Source organism: Bombina bombina, chromosome 1 (genome assembly GCF_027579735.1).
Source record: "Bombina bombina isolate aBomBom1 chromosome 1, aBomBom1.pri, whole genome shotgun sequence".
Classification (NCBI taxonomy): Eukaryota; Metazoa; Chordata; class Amphibia; order Anura; family Bombinatoridae; genus Bombina; species Bombina bombina.
Genome location: NC_069499.1, coordinates 1,012,460,427 through 1,012,480,056, shown reverse-complemented (window position 1 = coordinate 1,012,480,056; position 19,630 = coordinate 1,012,460,427).

The window sequence follows — 19,630 nt, the reverse complement described above, 5'->3', positions numbered from 1 at the left end:
TCAGGCAGCTAGATTCATGACAGTGCTTGGAAGTTGTAGGTGAACCCTCCCATATCTTGGCTGGTTCCCCATGGCAGCCTGAACACTGGGTTGTAACATCCTGAAGAGTACAGCTGCTTCAGTGATACCGCACCACACCTTAGGGTGTGCAGTTACAAATAGAAGCCAAGTTCTGTAATTAGCTCTTTATTTCTGGGTTAGCTAATGACACCACGCCCCTAGTGCATTATAACTGCAAGACATTGTGTATATATTTATATATATATTCATCCATGCTGTACCACTGACAGTGTAATATCACATATATATATATCTCTCTATGGGGCCTGATTCCAGCTGTTTCCGCGTGAGCCTCCAGACTCGCTGAAAACAGGAGTTAAGAAGCAGCGGTCTTAACTCGTTAGCAATCCGCCCGATCACATACAATAGGGTTGATTGACACCCCCTGCTAGCCGCCGTTTGGCCGGGAATCAGCAGGGGGGTGGCATTGCACAAGCAGTTCACCAGAATTGCTTGTGCAATGATAAATGCTGACAGCATATGCTGTCGGCATTTATCGATGTCTGGCGGACATGATTGCTACAGCGGATCATGTCCGCCAGACACATGATAAATCGGTCCCTATATCTTAATGCCAGTAGTTCTCAACTTAAATTTGAGTTGTTACATCTCTGATTTACTTGATGCTCTTTTCTGTCTCTGATATTTAAATGGTTTTAGCACTTTAGTACAATGAGAAAAAAAATAAACATAGGTCATATTAATATAGGTCAAGTGTTCATGGTTAAAGGGGCGGAACTGCCACTGGTGCAGCAGGTGCAGTTGCACCAGGGCCCAAGTGATTGGGGGACCTATGGCAGCCAGTTTATACACAGGAGTGTGTAGAATGTGCACAATCCTAATTCAGAGGAAGCTTTTATTAGTGCAAGTTGCCAGTATATCTATCTATCCTTAGAATTATAAATTATACAGAGCAGCATGAAGAATATTATTATTGCTTACTACTGAGTTAACTTTAGGGGCCCCAAAAATAATTTTGCATCAGGGGCAATTGTTGAGTAGGTTCGCTACTGCATGGTTAAATACTGAGGCCCATTTATCAAGTTCCGTATGGAGCTTGTGGGCCCGTGTTTCTGGCGAGTCTTCAGACTCGCCAGAAACAGCAGTTATGAAGCAGCGGTCTAAAGACTGCTGCTTCATAACCTGTCCGCCTGCTCTGAGCAGGCGGACAGATATCGCCACAATTCAACCCGATCGAGTACGATCGGGTTGATTGACACTTCCCTGCTGGCGGCCGATTGGCCAAAAACCTGCAGGGGGCGGCGTTGCACCAGCAGCCCTTGTGAGCTGCTGGTGCAATGCTGAATACGGAGAGCTTATTGCCCTCCACATTCAGCGGGGTCTTGCGGACCTGATTCGCACAGTCGGATCAGATCCGCAAGACCTTTGATACATAGGCCCCATTGAGAGAATGCATCAACTCATACATACTGTACTATCTGCTGCATCCCTACCAAATCATCAACTTTACACTTGTAATTTCACCACCAGAATTTGACTGCACTCCAAAACTTGTATGACAAATAACCTTATTAGCCTATATAGGGTAGATTATTCTGGAGTCTAATTATGTTAATTATGCTAGTTACCTATACTTACACCTGTTATATGTATCATTTTTATTGTGTGATGCCGGCATGATTAACCTTCAGACCTAATTCTAGGTCACACATTCAGCAGCAGTATCTATCTATCTATCTATCTATCTATCTATCTATCTATCTATCTATCTCTGTCTGTATCTTTTTTCTATCTATCTATCTATCTATCTATCTATCTATCTATCTCTGTCTGTATCTTTTTTCTATCTATCATCTATCTATCATCTGTCTGTCTGTCTGTTTCTATCTATCATTTATCTATCATCTGTCTGTCTGTCTGTTTCTATCTATCATCTGTCTGTCTGTTTCTATCTATCTGATCCTGATCGTATCTGATCGGTATGATTGCTGGCTGCCGCTTTAGAGATGGTGGATAAGTTAAGGAGCAGCAGTCTTAAGACTGCGGTTTCTTAACTTATCATTCTGGTGTGCCTAACGGATCGCGTGGAAACTGCTGCATTTGCAGCTTGATAATTCAGCCCCTCTGTCTCTATCTATCTGTATCTATGATCTGTCTGGATCTATCTATCTATCTATCTATTTATCTATCTATCTGTATCTATGATCTGTCTGGATCTGTCTGGAACTATCTATCTATCAATCTATTTATCTATCTGTCGGTCTATCTACCATATGTTAGAAACTGATGCATAAAATACAGCAGAATTCTCAATTTTCAAAATCCCTGGCCATTTCTCTGCATGGAGCATGCAGTTCTCTTGCTATTGTTTCCTAGCTAGGTCACACATTTATCTATCATCTGTCTCTATCTGTCCACCTATCTGTATCTATCATTAGCGCTGCGAAAACTGTTGGCGCTTTACAAATAAATGATAATAATAATAATAATATCATCTGTCTTTATCTATTTATCTATTAATCATATCTATCTATCTATATATCTATCATATATCTGTCTATCTATCTACCTACCATATTGCGCAATTACACTCAAGGCAGCTCGCTCCCGCTGTCAGACAGAGCAGGAGCGAGCTACATTGAGTGTAATGGCACGATCGGGCCGGGCTGTGATTAGACAGCTGCCCAGATGCGCTCAGTGAAAGAAAAATAGACCCGCTCAATAGAGCCCAAAGGGAGGGTCTGAAAAACCCTCTGTTTTAATAAAAATGTAACGGCAATATTATGTTGCATAAAGCTAGCACTAATATAATGTTATATAATTCTGCACTATGTGCAGAATTATATAACATTATTTTCTAGCGGCTAGATTTAGAGTTTTGTCGGTAACGACCCGCGTATCTAACGCTGGCTTTTTTCTGGCCGCACCTTTAAAATAACTCTGGTATTGAGAGTTCACAGAATGGCTGCGTTAGGCTCCAAAAAAGGAGCGTAGAGCATATTTAACGCAACTGCAACTCTCGATACCAGAGTTGCTTACGGACGCGGCCAGCCTCAAAAACGTGCTTGTGCACGATTCCCCCATAGGACACAATGGGGCTGTTTGAGCTGAAAAAAAACCTAACACCTGCAAAAAAGCTGCGTTCAGCTCCTAACGCAGCCCCATTGTTGTCTATGGGGAAACACTTCCTACGTCTGCACCTAACACTCTAACATGTACCCCGAGTCTAAACACCCCTAACCTTACACTTATTAACCCCTATTCTGCCGCCCCCGCTATCGCTGACCCCTGTATATTATTTTTAACCCCTAATCTGCCGCTCCGTAAACCGCCGCTACTTACATTATCCCTATGTACCCCTAATCTGCTGCCCCTAACACCGCCGACCCCTATATTATATTTATTAACCCCTAATCTGCCCCCCACAACGTCGCCTCCACCTGCCTACACTTATTAACCCCTAATCTGCCGAGCGGACCGCACAGCTATTATTATAAAGTTATTAACCCCTAATCCGCCTCACTAACCCTATAATAAATAGTATTAACCCCTAATCTGCCCTCCCTAACATCGCCGACACCTAACTTCAATTATTAACCCCTAATCTGCCGACTGGAGCTCACCGCTATTCTAATAAATGGATTAACCCCTAAAGCTAAGTCTAACCCTAACACTAACACCCCCCTAAATTAAATATAATTTTAATCTAACGAAATTAATTAACTCTTATTAAATAAATTATTCCTATTTAAAGCTAAATACTTACCTGTAAAATAAATCCTAATATAGCTACAATATAAATTATAATGATATTATAGCTATTTTAGGATTAATATTTATTTTACAGGTAACTTTGTATTTATTTTAACCAGGTACAATAGCTATTAAATAGTTAAGAACTATTTAATAGCTAAAATAGTTAAAATAATTACAAATTTACCTGTAAAATAAATCCTAACCTAAGTTACAATTAAACCTAACACTACACTATCAATAAATAAATTAAATACAATTCCTACAAATAAATACAATGAAATAAACTAACTAAAGTACAAAAAATAAAAAATAACTAATAAAATAACAAAGCCCCCCAAAATAAAAAAATGCCCTACCTTATTCTAAATTACTAAAGTTCAAAGCTCTTTTACCTTACCAGCCCTGAACAGGGCCCTTTGCGGGGCATGCCCCAAGAAGTTCAGCTCTTTTGCCTGTAAAAAAAAACATACAATACCCCCCCCAACATTACAACCCACCACCCACCACCCACATACCCCTAATCTAACCCAAACCCCCCTTAAATAAGCCTAACACTAAGCCCCTGAAGATCTCCCTACCTTGAGTCGTCTTCACCCAGCCGAGCCAAATTCTTCATCCAAGCGGAGCAAGAAGAGGTCCTCCATCCGGTAGAAGTCTTCATCCAAGCGGGGCAGAAGAGGTCTTCCATCCGATTGAAGTCTTCATCCAAGCGGAATCTTCTATCGTCATCCATCCGGAGCAGAGCGGCAGCATCCTGAAGACCTCCGACGCGGAACATCCATCCTGGCCGACGACTGAACGACGAATGACGGTTCCTTTAAATGACGTCATCCAAGATGGCGTCCCTCGAATTCCGATTGGCTGATAGGATTCTATCAGCCAATCGGAATTCCATCAGCCAATCAGAATATTCCTACCTTAATTCCGATTGGCTGATAGAATCCTATCGGCCAATCGGAATTCGAGGGACGCCATCTTGGATGACGTCATTTAAAGGAACCGTCATTCGTCGTCTAGTCATCGGAGAAGAAGGATGGATCCGCGATGGAGGTCTTCAAGATGGAGCCGGTCCTCATCGGATGAAGATAGAAGATGCCGCTTGGAAGATGATGGTTGCCGGTCCGGATCTACTCTTCTTCCCGGATAGGATGAAGACTTTGGAGCCTCTTCTGGACTTCTTCAGCGGTCGGATGATGGATGTCTAGCCCACGCTTGGGCTTAGATGAAGATTTTGGAGCCAGGACCGATCGGTGATACCCGGTGAGGTGAAGATAAGGTAGGAAGATCTTCAGGGGCTTAGTGTTAGGTTTATTTAAAGGGGGTTTGGGTTAGATTAGGGGTATGTGGGTGGTGGGTTGTAATGTTGGGGGGGTATTGTATGTTTTTTTTTACAGGCAAAAGAGCTGAATTCTTTGGGGCATGCCCCGCAAAGGGCCCTGTTCAGGGCTGGTAAGGTAAAAGAGCTTTGAACTTTTGTAATTTAGAATAGGGTAGGGCATTTTTTATTTTGGGGGGGCTTTGTTATTTTATTAGGGGGCTTAGAGTAGGTGTAATTAGTTTAAAATTGTTGTAATATTTTTCTTATGTTTGTAAATATTTTTTTATTTTTTGTAACTTAGTTCTTTTTTATTTTTTGTACTTTAGTTAGTTTATTTCATTGTAGTTATTTGTAGGTATTGTATTTAATTAATTTATTGATAGTGTAGTGTTAGGTTTAATTGTAGGTAATTGTAGGTATTGTATTTAATTAATTTATTGATAGTGTAGTGTTAGGTTTAATTGTAACTTAGGTTAGGATTTATTTTACAGGTAATTTTGTAATTATTTTAACTATTTTAGCTATTAAATAGTTCTTAACTATTTAATAGCTATTGTACCTGGTTAAAATAAATACAAAGTTACCTGTAAAATAAATATAAATCCTAAAATAGCTATAATATAATTATAATTTATATTGTAGCTATATTAGGATTTATTTTACAGGTAAGTATTTAAGGAATAATTTATTTAATAAGAGTTAATTAATTTCGTTAGATTTAAATTATATTTAATTTAGGGGGTGATAGTGTTAGGGTTAGACTTAGCTTTAGGGGTTAATACATTTATTAGAATAGCGGCGAGATTCGGTCAGCAGATTAGGGGTTAATAATTGAAGTTAGGTGTCGGCGATGTTAGGGAGGGCAGATTAGGGGTTAATAAATATAATATAGGGGTGGGCGGTGTTAGGGGCAGCAGATTAGGGGTACATAGCTATAATGTAGGTGGCGGCTCTTTGCGGTCGGCAGATTAGGGGTTAATTATTGTAGGTAGGTGGCGGCGACGTTGTGGGGGGCAGATTAGGGGTTAATAAATATAATATAGGGGTCGGCGATGTTAGGGCAGCAGATTAGGGGTACATAGCTATAATGTAGCTGGCGGCGGCGTGCGGACGGCAGATTAGGGGTTAATAAGTGTAGGTAGCTGGCTGCGACGTTGTGGGGGGCAGGTTAGGGGTTAATAAATATAATATAGGGGTCGGCGGTGTTAGGGGCAGCAGATTAGGGGTACATAAGTATAACGTAGGTGGCGGTCGGCAGATTAGGGGTTAAAAAAATTTAATCGAGTGTCGGCGATGTGGGGGGGCCTCGGTTTAGGGGTGCATAGGTAGTTTATGGGTGTTAGTGTACTTTAGAGTACAGTAGTTAAGAGCTTTATGAACCGGCGTTAGCCCAGAAAGCTCTTAACTACTGACTTTTTTCTGTGGCTGGAGTTTTGTCGTTAGAATTCTAACGCTCACTTCAGACACGACTCTAAATACCGGAGTTAGAAAGATCCCATTGAAAAGATAGGATACGCAATTTACGTAAGGGGATCTGCGTTATGGAAAAGTCGCGGCTGAAAAGTGAGCGTTAGACCCTTTTTTGACTGACTCCAAATACCGGCGGTAACCTAAAACCAGCGTTAGGAGCCTCTAACGCTGGTTTTCACGGCTACCGCCAAACTCCAAATCTAGGCCTAGGCTTACTGTCCCTTTAAAGGGATATTAAACACTTGGAGATGGTAATATAAAATGATAAATTATATATATATATATATATATATAAAAAATATCTGCAATACACTTTCATTATTAATTTTGTTCCCTTTTCATTCTGAAAATGTGAGCATTCCACAAAGTCATTGGCTGCAAACTCTAATGACATTACTATCTCTAATTGGCGCCACAGCAGAGATGCTAACCTAAGTTACAACATGGCAGCTCCCATTGTTTTATAGACACTAAAACTTTGCACTTATTTTATCAATAAATAGATAATTAAATTAAAAAAATACATCTACAGTACATGTTATTCTCAAACTAATCTTTTCTTTGAATACATCATTCTATCTAGCATTTATATAGGCCTAGATTATGAGTGGAGTGCAAAATTGCAATATCAGCATAATACCAGCGTACGTAAATATGCTCTCATTTTACAAGTTAGGCGCAATGCAAACGCGACCTCACGTTCGCATTGCCTGGAAGCCTTGCACTCACAAGAGTGCGCTTCTATAGGCTCCAATGGGAGCCTCTTTCTCATGCCGTGAGAAACGGCAAAGCACCTAGTGCATCGCAGGGGGTAATTCGCACAACGTTCGGCAGCAAATAAAAATTATATATGTATATTTACACATAAATATATATGTATATAAGCTTATACATATATATTTACAGAAAAAAACACAGTCCCCATAGACTGCAATGTAAAGGCACTTTTCATTGACGTTTTTTTTTTTTTCTAACACCCACATCCCATCACTTTAACCCCTTACAATTGCTTTGTGCAGTTTTTTTATAAAAAAAATTAAAAATGGTAATATTTTTTATTTATATAAACAACTGTCCACTTTATTTTGGGGACGATTGGGGCACATTTTTTTAATTAACCAGAGGTCTGACCTCTGGTTAATTGTGCTAACCGCAAAGTGCTCCCACAAGCTTGTAATGGCTTGTTATTTAAAGTAATCTAGCCCTAAGTGTCTAATTTCCCTTTAATATGTGTATTTGGAGATTAATGGTTTATTAAAACTAACCATTTACTAGAGTTTAATTATAAAGTATTTACAGAGAAAGGTGAAGATCATAAAACAAGATCATTACTGGAAGCAAAATATACCCCAATAATTAAAGGATTATGAAATACTTTAATTAACTCCCCTACTTCCACTCAGTAGTCTAATATCACACTACACTGTGTGGTGCCATTGGCACTTTAAATCTAACACTAGCCTTACGTGTGCACAAGGCCGAGAAGGAAGCATAAGGCAGAGTTGGACGAGTGTCATAGGGACACAGTGGAGGCTCCTCCATTTTAGCACCCTTGCACGTGCCCCCCCCAGCAGCCCAGAAGAAGAAAAAAAATATATCATTTTTCAAATAGCCCCCTATTGAAAAAATTATTTTTTTTTGACCCCCAGAAAAAAATACAATCCAAACTTATTTTCTTTTTATTATTACATTTATTTATTTACATGTAGTAAGTTACAGTATAATATACAAAATACAGCCTGTAGCCTGGCCCCTGTACTAATTTACTAGTCTATCTAACCCCTAACCGCACGTGCGATAGCTAAGCTATTGGCACTGTGCTATGCGCATTCTAAATTTGCCTGCTGCACAGCTCCCAGCCTCCCCATCCCCATAGTCTGCTGTTCGCACACTTCAGTCTGTGCGAGGGGTGGGAGGTGTTACAAGAGAGACAGGCAGCAGGCCAGCAGCAGCCAGTGACAGAGAAGAGCGTCATCACTCACAGTCACGTGATGACGCTTGACAAGCTCCTCCCAGCTCAACAGCGCGAAATCTCATTGCGGAGATAGTCGTTGAGCTGAGAGGAGCTCTCTGGGCTGGAGCAGTGGAGTGGAGCCTCCTAGGCGAGCCTCAAGCCTTGGGGCAGGCACAAGGTACTGATTTTCATGGTGTGCCTTGTGTCACTGTGAAATAAAATATATTCTAACAACTTATTTGTGTTCATACAAATAACACACACAGAAAACTAATGACTGTTGATACTTTTACCTTGGAAACCCTATAAAGATAGATATCTGTAATAGTTTCTATAGAAATAAGTGTAATACGTTCTTTCTGATCTTTATTAGCAGATTCTAAAAAAAACTGAGGAAAAGGACATTAATGGAAAAATGTATGTGTATGCATGTACTTATGTATGTATGTGTGTGTATGTGTGTGTGTGTGTGTGTGTATGTGTATGTGTTGTTTATGCATGTACTTATGTATGTGTTGTGTATGCATGTACTTATGTATGTATGTGTGTGTATGTGTATGCATGTACTTATGTATGTGTGCATGCATGTATGTGTGTATGTATGTGTGTGTGTGTGTTTGTGTGTCTTTGTATGTGTGTATGTATGTGTGTATGTATGTGTGTGTATGTGTTGTGTAGAATTATTAGTGTTTAAAGGGGCAGCTCTCTACAACTGTCACATTACACAGTTTTGTGTAATGACTGATTAAAGCTACATTTATTCAGGCAAAATCTTTTAAGTTATTGTGGCATAAAACAACTTTAGATTGTAATATAAAATATTTAACTGGACATGGAACCCAAATGTTTCCTTTCATGATTCAGATAGCACAATTTTAAACAACTTTCCAATTTACTTCTGTTATCTAATATGCTTTGTTCTCTTGATATCTGTTGTAAAAAAGGATACCTAGGTAGGCTCAAAAGCAGCAATGCACTACTGGGAATTAACTGATGTTTAGTGCCTGAACATATATGCCTCATGTCATTGGCTCACCCAATATGTTCAACTAGCTCTCAGTGAGGTATTGATGCTCTTTTAATAAAGGATACAAAGAGAATGAAGCAAATTTGATAATATAAGTTATATATAGATATATATACATACACACACACATTAAAATGGGCGGAGCCATCTGAGGGGCGGGGCTAGTGCACCCCCATCCTCAAAAGTCACCAGCCGCCACTGTAGGGACAGAACATTCCGGTGGAGGTTGTAAAAACTCTTGACTGCCATAACATGCATGAAAAAAGCCACATTTGGTAACACAGCCACATCTTTAATACCACAGTTAACACTTTTGCTACCTTTAAGACTAATGTATGATTATGTATGTGATTTAATTTTAATAGAGACAACGCATCGGTTACACTCATCATCTTTTCTGGGTTTCAAGTGAGTTAAGCTTTTGTTTTCCTTACACCACACCCATCTTGTCTAACTAGGTATTATGTTGTATTCCTGACTGAACAATGGTTCAGCTTCTTGTTTACAGTGTGTTCATCCATCTTGTCTTTATATGTTGGATATTTACTTTTGGGTGTTATTTTTGCTGTAGTTGCTTCCCAAGGCCCATATAAATTGGTGTTTCAGTTGCAATCAAATGCTCCAGGACATTAAAAAGAAGCAGAAGGAGAAGTGCGGTTTCGACTCAAGTGAAAATTAATTGACACTGTACACTTGAGTGCACCAAATATATCTACTCACAAGATTAAACAAAAACAATTCCACATAAAAACATTCTCCAGATCAATCAGACGCTCACTGTGCTTTAATGGAACCATCCTTGCTAGCAGCATTACATTCCTCTCAGAAGCCACAATCCACAATTCACTTGGACCCCACACAACCTATGCAATGATCTGACCGGAGACGAACCTCCTCTCATATTTTGATACATTTTATTTAACTGGACATAGCCATTTATCTCCTTTCTTATCCATAACTTATCTTAGTCCTTTACTAATTAACACCTAGATTACAAGTTTTGCGCTATAGAGGGTGCGAAACGAACGCAACAAAAGTTGCATTATTTCACCCTCCATTGCACTGCCATTACGAGTTTTTGAAAAGCCGCCTTGTGCGTGCGATATGGTTGCAGTAACCTCCATACCGCACAAAATACAAGCACTGCTTTCCCCATAGACATCAATGGGGAGAAAGTGTTAGAAAAAAACCTAACACCTGCGATTGCAGTATGAAAAAATCCATAACGCAACCCCATTGATGTCTATGGGGAAAAAAGTTTAAACGTTTAAACCTAACATCCTAACATGAACCCCACGTCTAAACACCCCTAATCTGCTGCTCCCAACATCGCTGACACCTACATAATGTTAATAACCCCTAATCTGCCACTCCCGATATCATCGCCGCCACCAAAATAAAGTTATTAACCCCTATTCTGCCGCTCCCCGACATCGCCACCACTAAATAAAGTTATTAACCCTAAATCTCTGGCCTCCCACATCACTACCACTAAATAAACATATTTAACCCTAAATTGCCAGCCCCCACATCAAAAAAACTAAATTAAACTATTAACCCCTAAACCTAACAACCCAATAACTTTAAATTAAAATTACAAGATCCCTATCTTAAAATAAATAAAAACTTATATGGGGGAGGCGGAGCGAGCGGTCTGTCAAGATGGCCGCCAAACACTAAAGCTCTCAAGACAAGCCGGGAGCTACCAAAATTATCTTTAGCTATTCAGCTCTTTTCTTAAAAATTAAGACATCTCTAGCCGTCTTAACTAAGCAGGATCATATTGATACCCTCCAAGAGACTTTTGCTTCCATATTGGCAGAGATACGGGACACGCCGAGAGGCGGAGGCCTCACAGTCAGTGACGCAGCGGGCAGACGACGGCCGTGTATACAGAGGTTCAGGCCTATAACCGATCGCCACCGGGCTGATATGGTTCACCACTCACCACACATACAGCACTACCGTGGACCGCAGCGGCATTAGGAGAGGACTCCCTGAATGTGACAGAGACAGCTGCGACTCCGGTTTGACCGACCCCCCCGCTCTGATGTACGGAAGATATCTGACTAACACCCGCTCTTGATACCGGTAAGCACATAGTGCAATGGGCAGCAATCACCAGATGGGGACAAATCTATTACCCTAATGAACAGTATGAAAGCAATATTATACCATAATAACCGGGGATGGTGAACTGTGGCGGGCCTAGATGACACACACCTGAAATCACATTATAGAACAGTGGGGGCCCTCTGCATAAAAGGACAGCATTTAACTACATAGAGAGACTGTAACATGCCTGCAGGACATAAAAGCACTTGCTAATTAAGAAAGCCTTAACGACAGCAACCCTGCATTGTCATCTATTTACAAGGTTATAACGTTATTCAGCAAAATAAGGGCCACTTTATGACTTTATATCAGGAGCCCACGAGACCTGCAAATGGCGCAGAGCATTGCACACAATATCTTCAGTTGTTTGAAAATCGGCAAATGATGCCTCATATTACTGCTTAAGGTCTATATGATCTCTAAAAAGGTATCAATCCCTTACTACATGTGTATTATTGAATATGCTTGAAAGGAATGCTTGTGGATCAGACAAGAGCCAAATAGTTTTCCAAACTGCTTTCTAAGCCCTGAGCTTATCATTAACCCCTCAGCTCTTATATCACTATTACAAATCTATTTTCTGAACCTCGGAAGGTTCCAATGGACATTTTTATTAAAACACCCAGATCAGAAAAGAAAGAGTTCCACATAACCCGATCCTAAAACAATACTACAACAAATACTGACTTGTTGAAAGAACATAGTTTCATCGAGCTTATAGGCCCTGCCTCAGTCCCCTCCCATTTCCTGCTGTCTTCCATGTCAGTGGGTCATATCCACTCTCCCTTTTCCGAGATCGCTCTAGAAGAGTAAAACCCCTGGGGAGTGAGGCCTCCTTATCTACTGCAAGTTGGTCTTTTTTTTTCTCAAAAACCGCCAAACTAATATCAATATCTGGGAAAATGTCGCAACGGAGACAAGTAAAGTCGGATAAACCGCAGAAAACCCCTCAAAGACCACAAGAAGCTGTTAGTACCTTTTTTAAGCAAGTAGATAAAAATAAACACAAAAACAACACGGCCCCCCTGCTCTCAACTGCACCTGATAATAATGAGGGCTGCTCTGACAGCTCCGGCAGCTCTTCACCTCAAACACCTGAAACTGCAGCTGACCCACCCATTACCTATAAGACCATCAAAGCCCTAATAGACCAAGTTAAAGTTTGCATAAAAGAGGAATGTGCAGACTTGAAAAAAGACATCTTGGATTTGGGCCGCAGAGTCGACTCACTTGAGGAGCATGAATTTGTCTTTTCTCAGAAGATAGCTGATTTGACTTCCAAAGTCTCACACCATCACCAAAATTTCGTAGACATGGAAGACAAAATAGACGACCTCGAAAACCGCACTAGGCGCAATAATTTGCGCTTTCGGGGCATTCCTGAAACAGTCCAAAATAATGAGATACGAGAATATCTACAAGGTCTTTTTTCTGAAATAGCCGAGAAAGGAAATATGGAGCTGACGAATGTTACTCTGGAAAGAGCGCACAGAGCTTTGCGCCCTAAACCCGATGAGGACTCTCCACCCAGAGACATTATTGGCAAATTCCAAAATTATCAACATCGGGAGGATATCTACAATATGTCCCGAAAACAACAATCAGTGTCATACCAAGGGCACCGTATACAGATCTATCAAGACCTGTCCATAAGGACACTGCAAAAAAGAAGAGATTTTTCGTTTCTGACACTCCACCTTAGGCAACTAAGGATCCCTTATAGATGGGGATTTCCTACCTCAGTGATCTCCATGAAAAATGGGAAGAAATTTGAATGCCGATATCTGTCTGACGTTGAAAAATTTTGCCACATGCTGGCAATTCCGGTTCCAACCGGAGACATGGATGTGCCTCCGCAAAATTCGACGCTAGGAAGACCAGCCTATAAGTCACAGAGAACACCTGGAGTGACAAATCCATCAAGCCAACTTAAAAGGAAGCAGATCAGCCCTGTGGAATCTGACTTAATACAACCAGGCTGACCTCACAAGGATCTCATACCCCATACTCTACTATGGGCCTAGCCCGTCACATCTGGTTAAATTGGACATAACCTACCAAGGACAGATCTTCAGAGCTTGACCCCCACTAGATACTCACAATAGGGGGCTAGAACTTTATGTAATGCCTTAACTACAGAACTATGTGGCAAGTATACCTCCTGTTAGTGCCCTCCGGCACTGTTGACAAGATGACTGTATGTATATTTAAACTGTTTAAGGTTGATGTTTCTTATCCTTTTTTTTTTTGTCTTAGGCTTATACCAACTGCAGTTTCCCTTGCCTATCACACTTTAACAAAATATATAGGTAAAGAAAGCTCCCATAGGACCACTTGCCTAATTTTAGAGGTCAATGAGCTAATTACCCACAGTTCTTGTTTATTTTATACTATTACCACTAGATGGATAAGGGCTATTAAGCTAGTATAATAGCTGGACAAAGAACCCGATAGTTTGAATTACTGTTGTTACACACTCAGCATTAGTATGAGAATACACACTCTTGAAATGTTTAATCAAGGCATAAGAAACTACCTCCTAATTAGAAAGGTCTTCGATAATTGTATGACATGTACCTAAGTTATAACTAACCTTTAATTTTAATTAATTGTTATTGTTATGTATTTGTTGAGCTGAATATAAGATGCGCAATGTGAGTAGCCACCAGGCTTGTTAACCAGCCTCACCTGTTGAAAGTTTTTCAAGTTTATATATCCTTTTACTAAATACAATCATATATATACTATTATCTGTGAAGCCGACAGACACTATATACCATTGAGTTTTGTCCTCTACTTATAACCTACTTAGACATTACTTTCCCCTACAAGTTCCCTCCTTCTTCCCTCCTTTTCCCCTCATCCCCCTCACATCTGCTATAAGTAAATACTGAGCATAAACTCCTATATTGATCCACCTCGCCTATAGATCCCACACAGTAAGAATGAACACTGTGACTATAGCAAGCCAAAATGTAAAAGGATTCCTATCTGCTGAAAAACGCTCTATAGCATACTTTGACTTTTATAAGAAGGGCATTGAGGTAGCCATGTTACAAGAAACACACTTTAAGAGACGAAATGAACCCCGCTTAGCTACACGCTACTTTGACAAACATTTCTTCAGCTCAGGGTTAAGTAGGAAAAATGGAGTATGCATATCAATCAAGCGCAATGTTCCCTTTGAATTAAAGCAAAAACACTCAGACAAAGATGGGAGACTGTTAATTTTAGTAGGTCTGTGCTACGGCGCCTTAATCACCTTGGTCAATGTTTATGCCCCAAATAGACCCACACCCAGGTTCTATAAATCGGTCATAAATACCATTCTAGATGTTTCAAAAGGTCCCATCATCTTAGGAGGTGACCTCAACTTCACTATGCACCCTTCTCTAGATAACTCTACAGGGAAGTCATATCTCAGTAACAAAATTCTAAAAGCCAATTATGCGGCCTTATGCTCAATTTCCCTGTTCGATACCTGGAGAATAGCGCACCCCACACAAAGAGACTACACATTCTTTTCCCACCCACAACATTCTTACTCTAGATTGGACTACATTCTATGTAGCCAGACACTTTTAACTAACCTGGTACAGTCTAGAATATCACATACCCCATGGTCTGACCATAGCATGGTTCTATCTACTTTCCAGTGGTCTACTAAACCGATAAACACTTTTAACTGGAGACTAGATGAAACCATCCTGACGAATCAGGAAACGCTGGAAAAACTAACAGAAGCGACTGACGAATTCTTTCTTAATAATAAACCTGCAGACACATCTGCAAGAAACAACTGGGAAACGTACAAATGTTATATTAGGGGTTTCCTAATAAAACATACAGCTAAAATACGCAAGATGATGAAGGCCCAAATAATATCTTTGACTGACATTTTAACCACAGCCGACAGGTTACATAAAACTGATCCGACCTCAACCCAAAAACTAGCAGATCTCGTCTCAGCCAGAGAAAACCTAAATAAATTTTTAACTCAACAAGCCCACCTTAGGGCCTTAACTACTAAAGCCAAATTCTTTGCAGAAAGCAATAAAGCTGGGAGGCTTCTGGCGAGATCACTTAAAAAACAAAAATATAATTCATTCATTAGATCTATTTCACACCCCTCTGGCAGGATGGTGAACAAACATGAAGAAATTGCCGAAAAATTCGTATCCTACTACACTAAACTTTATAACATTAACCCCAACATAACCCAAGACACTAGCAATAGTATAACAAGCTATCTTGCCACTTTAGAGACCCCTAGCATAACAGAAGATGATAGTCATGCCCTAGACGCCCCTATTACCACCCAAGAAATTTTCAATGCCATCAATGCACTCCCTAATGGAAAATCCCCTGGACCGGATGGGTTAACGGCTAAATTTTACCAACTATTCCGATCACAAATGTGCCCACCCCTGCATGCACTATTCACATCTATAGACAAAGGAGAAGCTTTTTCTAACTCTCTACTAGAAGCTACAATCACTGTAATCCCAAAGGCGGACAAGGTGGGCACCCTGGCGGGTAATTATAGACCCATATCTCTTTTATATATAGATATAAAGATTTATGCTAAAATTTTGGCTAATCGCCTTAATATGATCCTACCAAAAATTATACATCCAGATCAAGTGGGATTTGTCAAGGGTAGAGAGGCTAAAGATAATACAATCAGAGTCCTGCATTCCTTACAAGCTTCGCATGATAACAAAACCCCCTTGGCGCTCTTATCAACTGACGCTGAAAAAGCCTTCGACAGGGTCAGCTGGCAATTCATGTGGGGGGCCCTGTCGAAGTTTGGCTTCTCTAAAACCTTTATCGATAGAATACAAGCGTTATACTCTACCCCACAAGCCAGAGTTCGAGTAAACGGAACTATATCCCACTCCTTTCCAATTACCAATGGAACCCGCCAAGGGTGCCCACTGTCCCCACTATTGTTTGCTTTAACCATAGAGATCTTGGCTATTAAGATCAGAGATAACAAAGATATACTAGGCCTACCATTTAACCAAATCAATCAGAAATGTTTGCTATTTGCAGATGATGTGATTTTTACCTTACGATCCCCTTCTACCACTTTACCCGCCTTGTTACAAACCCTAAAAGAATATGGGCAGGTCTCTAACTTCTCCATTAATATGGGGAAGTCGGGAATCATGCTATTAAACTCCCCTAAAAGTGATATAGATTTTGTAACCCAGCAAACATCGTTCCAAATTGTTGATAAACTTAAATACCTAGGCCTACTGATCCCACACAAACACCAAGATTTATTTAGTATTAATTATCTAGGCCTCCAAAAATCAGTGAGCGCCCTACTGGAGGGATGGCACAGACAGGGTCACCTATCGTGGATGGGTAGAATTAACACTGTAAAAATGATGATAATACCAAAATACCTATTTCTATTCCAGACGCTGCCGATGGCCCTGCCGGTCTCATTCCTAAAAACCCAACAAAATATGATCAACTCATTCATATGGTCCTACAAAAAACCCAGAGTTGCCCAACAGACACTATATATGCATAAAGAAGATGGTGGGCTCAACGTCCCAAATCTCCTAAACTACTATAGGGCTGTCCACTTATCCCGAGTGGTCTCGTGGTCCCATTCCGCTGACTCTGCCCTATGGGTACAAATTGAAAGCTCTCTCCTGGAGACAAGATCCATGAGAGACGTGGCGTGGCTGCCCAAATCTCAAAGACCTCAGCTAGCATACTGGAATAACTATGTTAGAGCCACCTTAGAGGTGTGGGACCACGTGATAACACACTTTGTAGACATATCCACTCCTGTTTCCCCCCTCTCCCCACTATTGAATAATCAGATTTTCTTACAGAATTCCTTTTTCTCCCATGTGAACAAAGAGGAACACTTACACAACCTACCTATTTACCTACTAGTGGAATCAGGGAGGATTAAGGATAGAGCAAAACTACAAGAGGAACTAGGGCCACCTTTTCATAGCTGGTACTCATACCTTCAAATAAGACATGCGCTTTCAGAGAACGCATTTAAAGCTAATATATTTAGGTCACTGACTACTTTTGAGAAGCTATGTATAAACCCCGAGTGCAAAAAAGCTCATTTATCGCTAACTTATAAATTGCTAAGACGCATTTCCCCGGATCAACACCCCTCTTTCATTAGGAAATGGGAATCAGAGATGATAGATAACTTCACTGAAGAAGAGTGGAGAAATAGCTTCAGAATGACACACTCTGTCTCAACCTCCCTGTTCATATCTGAACTGAATTATAAAATACTCACCCGGTGGTACTTAACACCCCAGCGCCTTAGATATATTTACCCCACTGCTTCGCCAACCTGTTGGAGACGCTGTGGAGAATTGGGGACAATGACCCACATTTGGTGGGGGTGTCCCCTCTTATCAGAATTCTGGCGAAATATAGAGAGGTGTACTAATAAAATTTTAGGCTTGGAAATCACCTTGAACTCTAGAATGGTATTGCTTAACATGATCCCACCAATACACTGTATATATCGCACGAAACTCCTTAAATTGATGCTAGCCTGTGCAAAGAGACTGATACCCAGACAGTGGAAAACGCAAAACATTCCAACACACACACAATGGGTAGCAGAAGTAGGACACGTACTGAAACTAGAAAAGCAACATTATTATTATGTGGGAAAACGAGACCCTTTCAATGATATGTTCTTTATCTGGGAACAAGGCCTCTATAAACTAAAAGAAGACAGAGAAATCTAAAGCATAGAATAGAGACAATCTAGAATTCTACCTCCATTTCTGAACTCTACATACCCATCTAGCACCCTACCTTTTCCACCCCCCTGATCCTTTCCTCCCTCCCTCCCCCTCCCTACCCCACCGCCCAGAGTAATGGGGACACTATTATAGGACAGCTTACCAACAACCAAAGATTGATTGTATTCTCTTTGAAATGTATGTTTTTCATACTATTTTATTTTCAGGATATATCACAGCCTTCTATAAATATACCACTGATCACTAATTTTCTGAAATTGTAACTATACAATGTTTCAAATGTTGAATGTAAATTTACCTTTTTTTTCTCTCATATGTATTGTGTTGAAACAAAAAATCAATAAAAACTATTGAATCAAAAAAAAAAACTTATCTGGGAAATAAAAAAACTAACTTTGAACTATAAATTAAACTAACATTACTATTATACTAAAATTAAAATAACTATAAATTAAATAAATTAACCCTTTGAGTGCTAATGACGGCTCTGAGCCGTCACAGAGTTTGCCACTCTGGTGCTAATGACGGCTCAGAGCCGGCACTTTTCCCTGTAAAAACCCCCAGAGATTTAGGGGTTAATAACTTTATTTAGTGGCGGCAATGTCGGGGAGCAGCAAAATAGGGGTTAATATCTTTATTATAGTGTGGGCGATGTTGCGGTGTGGGGGAATTGGGGTTAATAACTTTAGTATAGTGGCGATGATGTTGGGGAGCAGCGGAATAGGGGTTAATACATTTAAAATAGTGTTTGCAATGCGGGAGGGCCTCAGTTTAGAGGTTAATAGGTAGATTATGGGTAATAGTGTACTTTGTAACTGTTTAGTTATGAGTTTTGTGTAACAGTTTTGTGGCACAAAACTCATAACTACTGGTCTCAGATTGCGGAAGGGATCGTTTTGTTATAGGGTGTAATGCAAGCTTTTTAGCCTAAACGCAAAACTTGTAATGTCAGTGCTATAGAAATCCCATACAAAAACGTAATTTTTTTCGAGTGAGGGTCTGACGTTGCGTTTCAGACTAAAAGGCTTGCAGTACAGCTATACCGACAAGACTCGTAATGGCTGCGTTGCTGTTTTAACGCTGAAATGGCCATTTTATCAGCGTTAAAACACGAAAGCAAAACTCGTAATCTAGGTGTAAGTTATTAAAGTGGTAATGTACTCCCCTTTTGCCGCTACAGGATAAAACGTAGATTTCTTTTT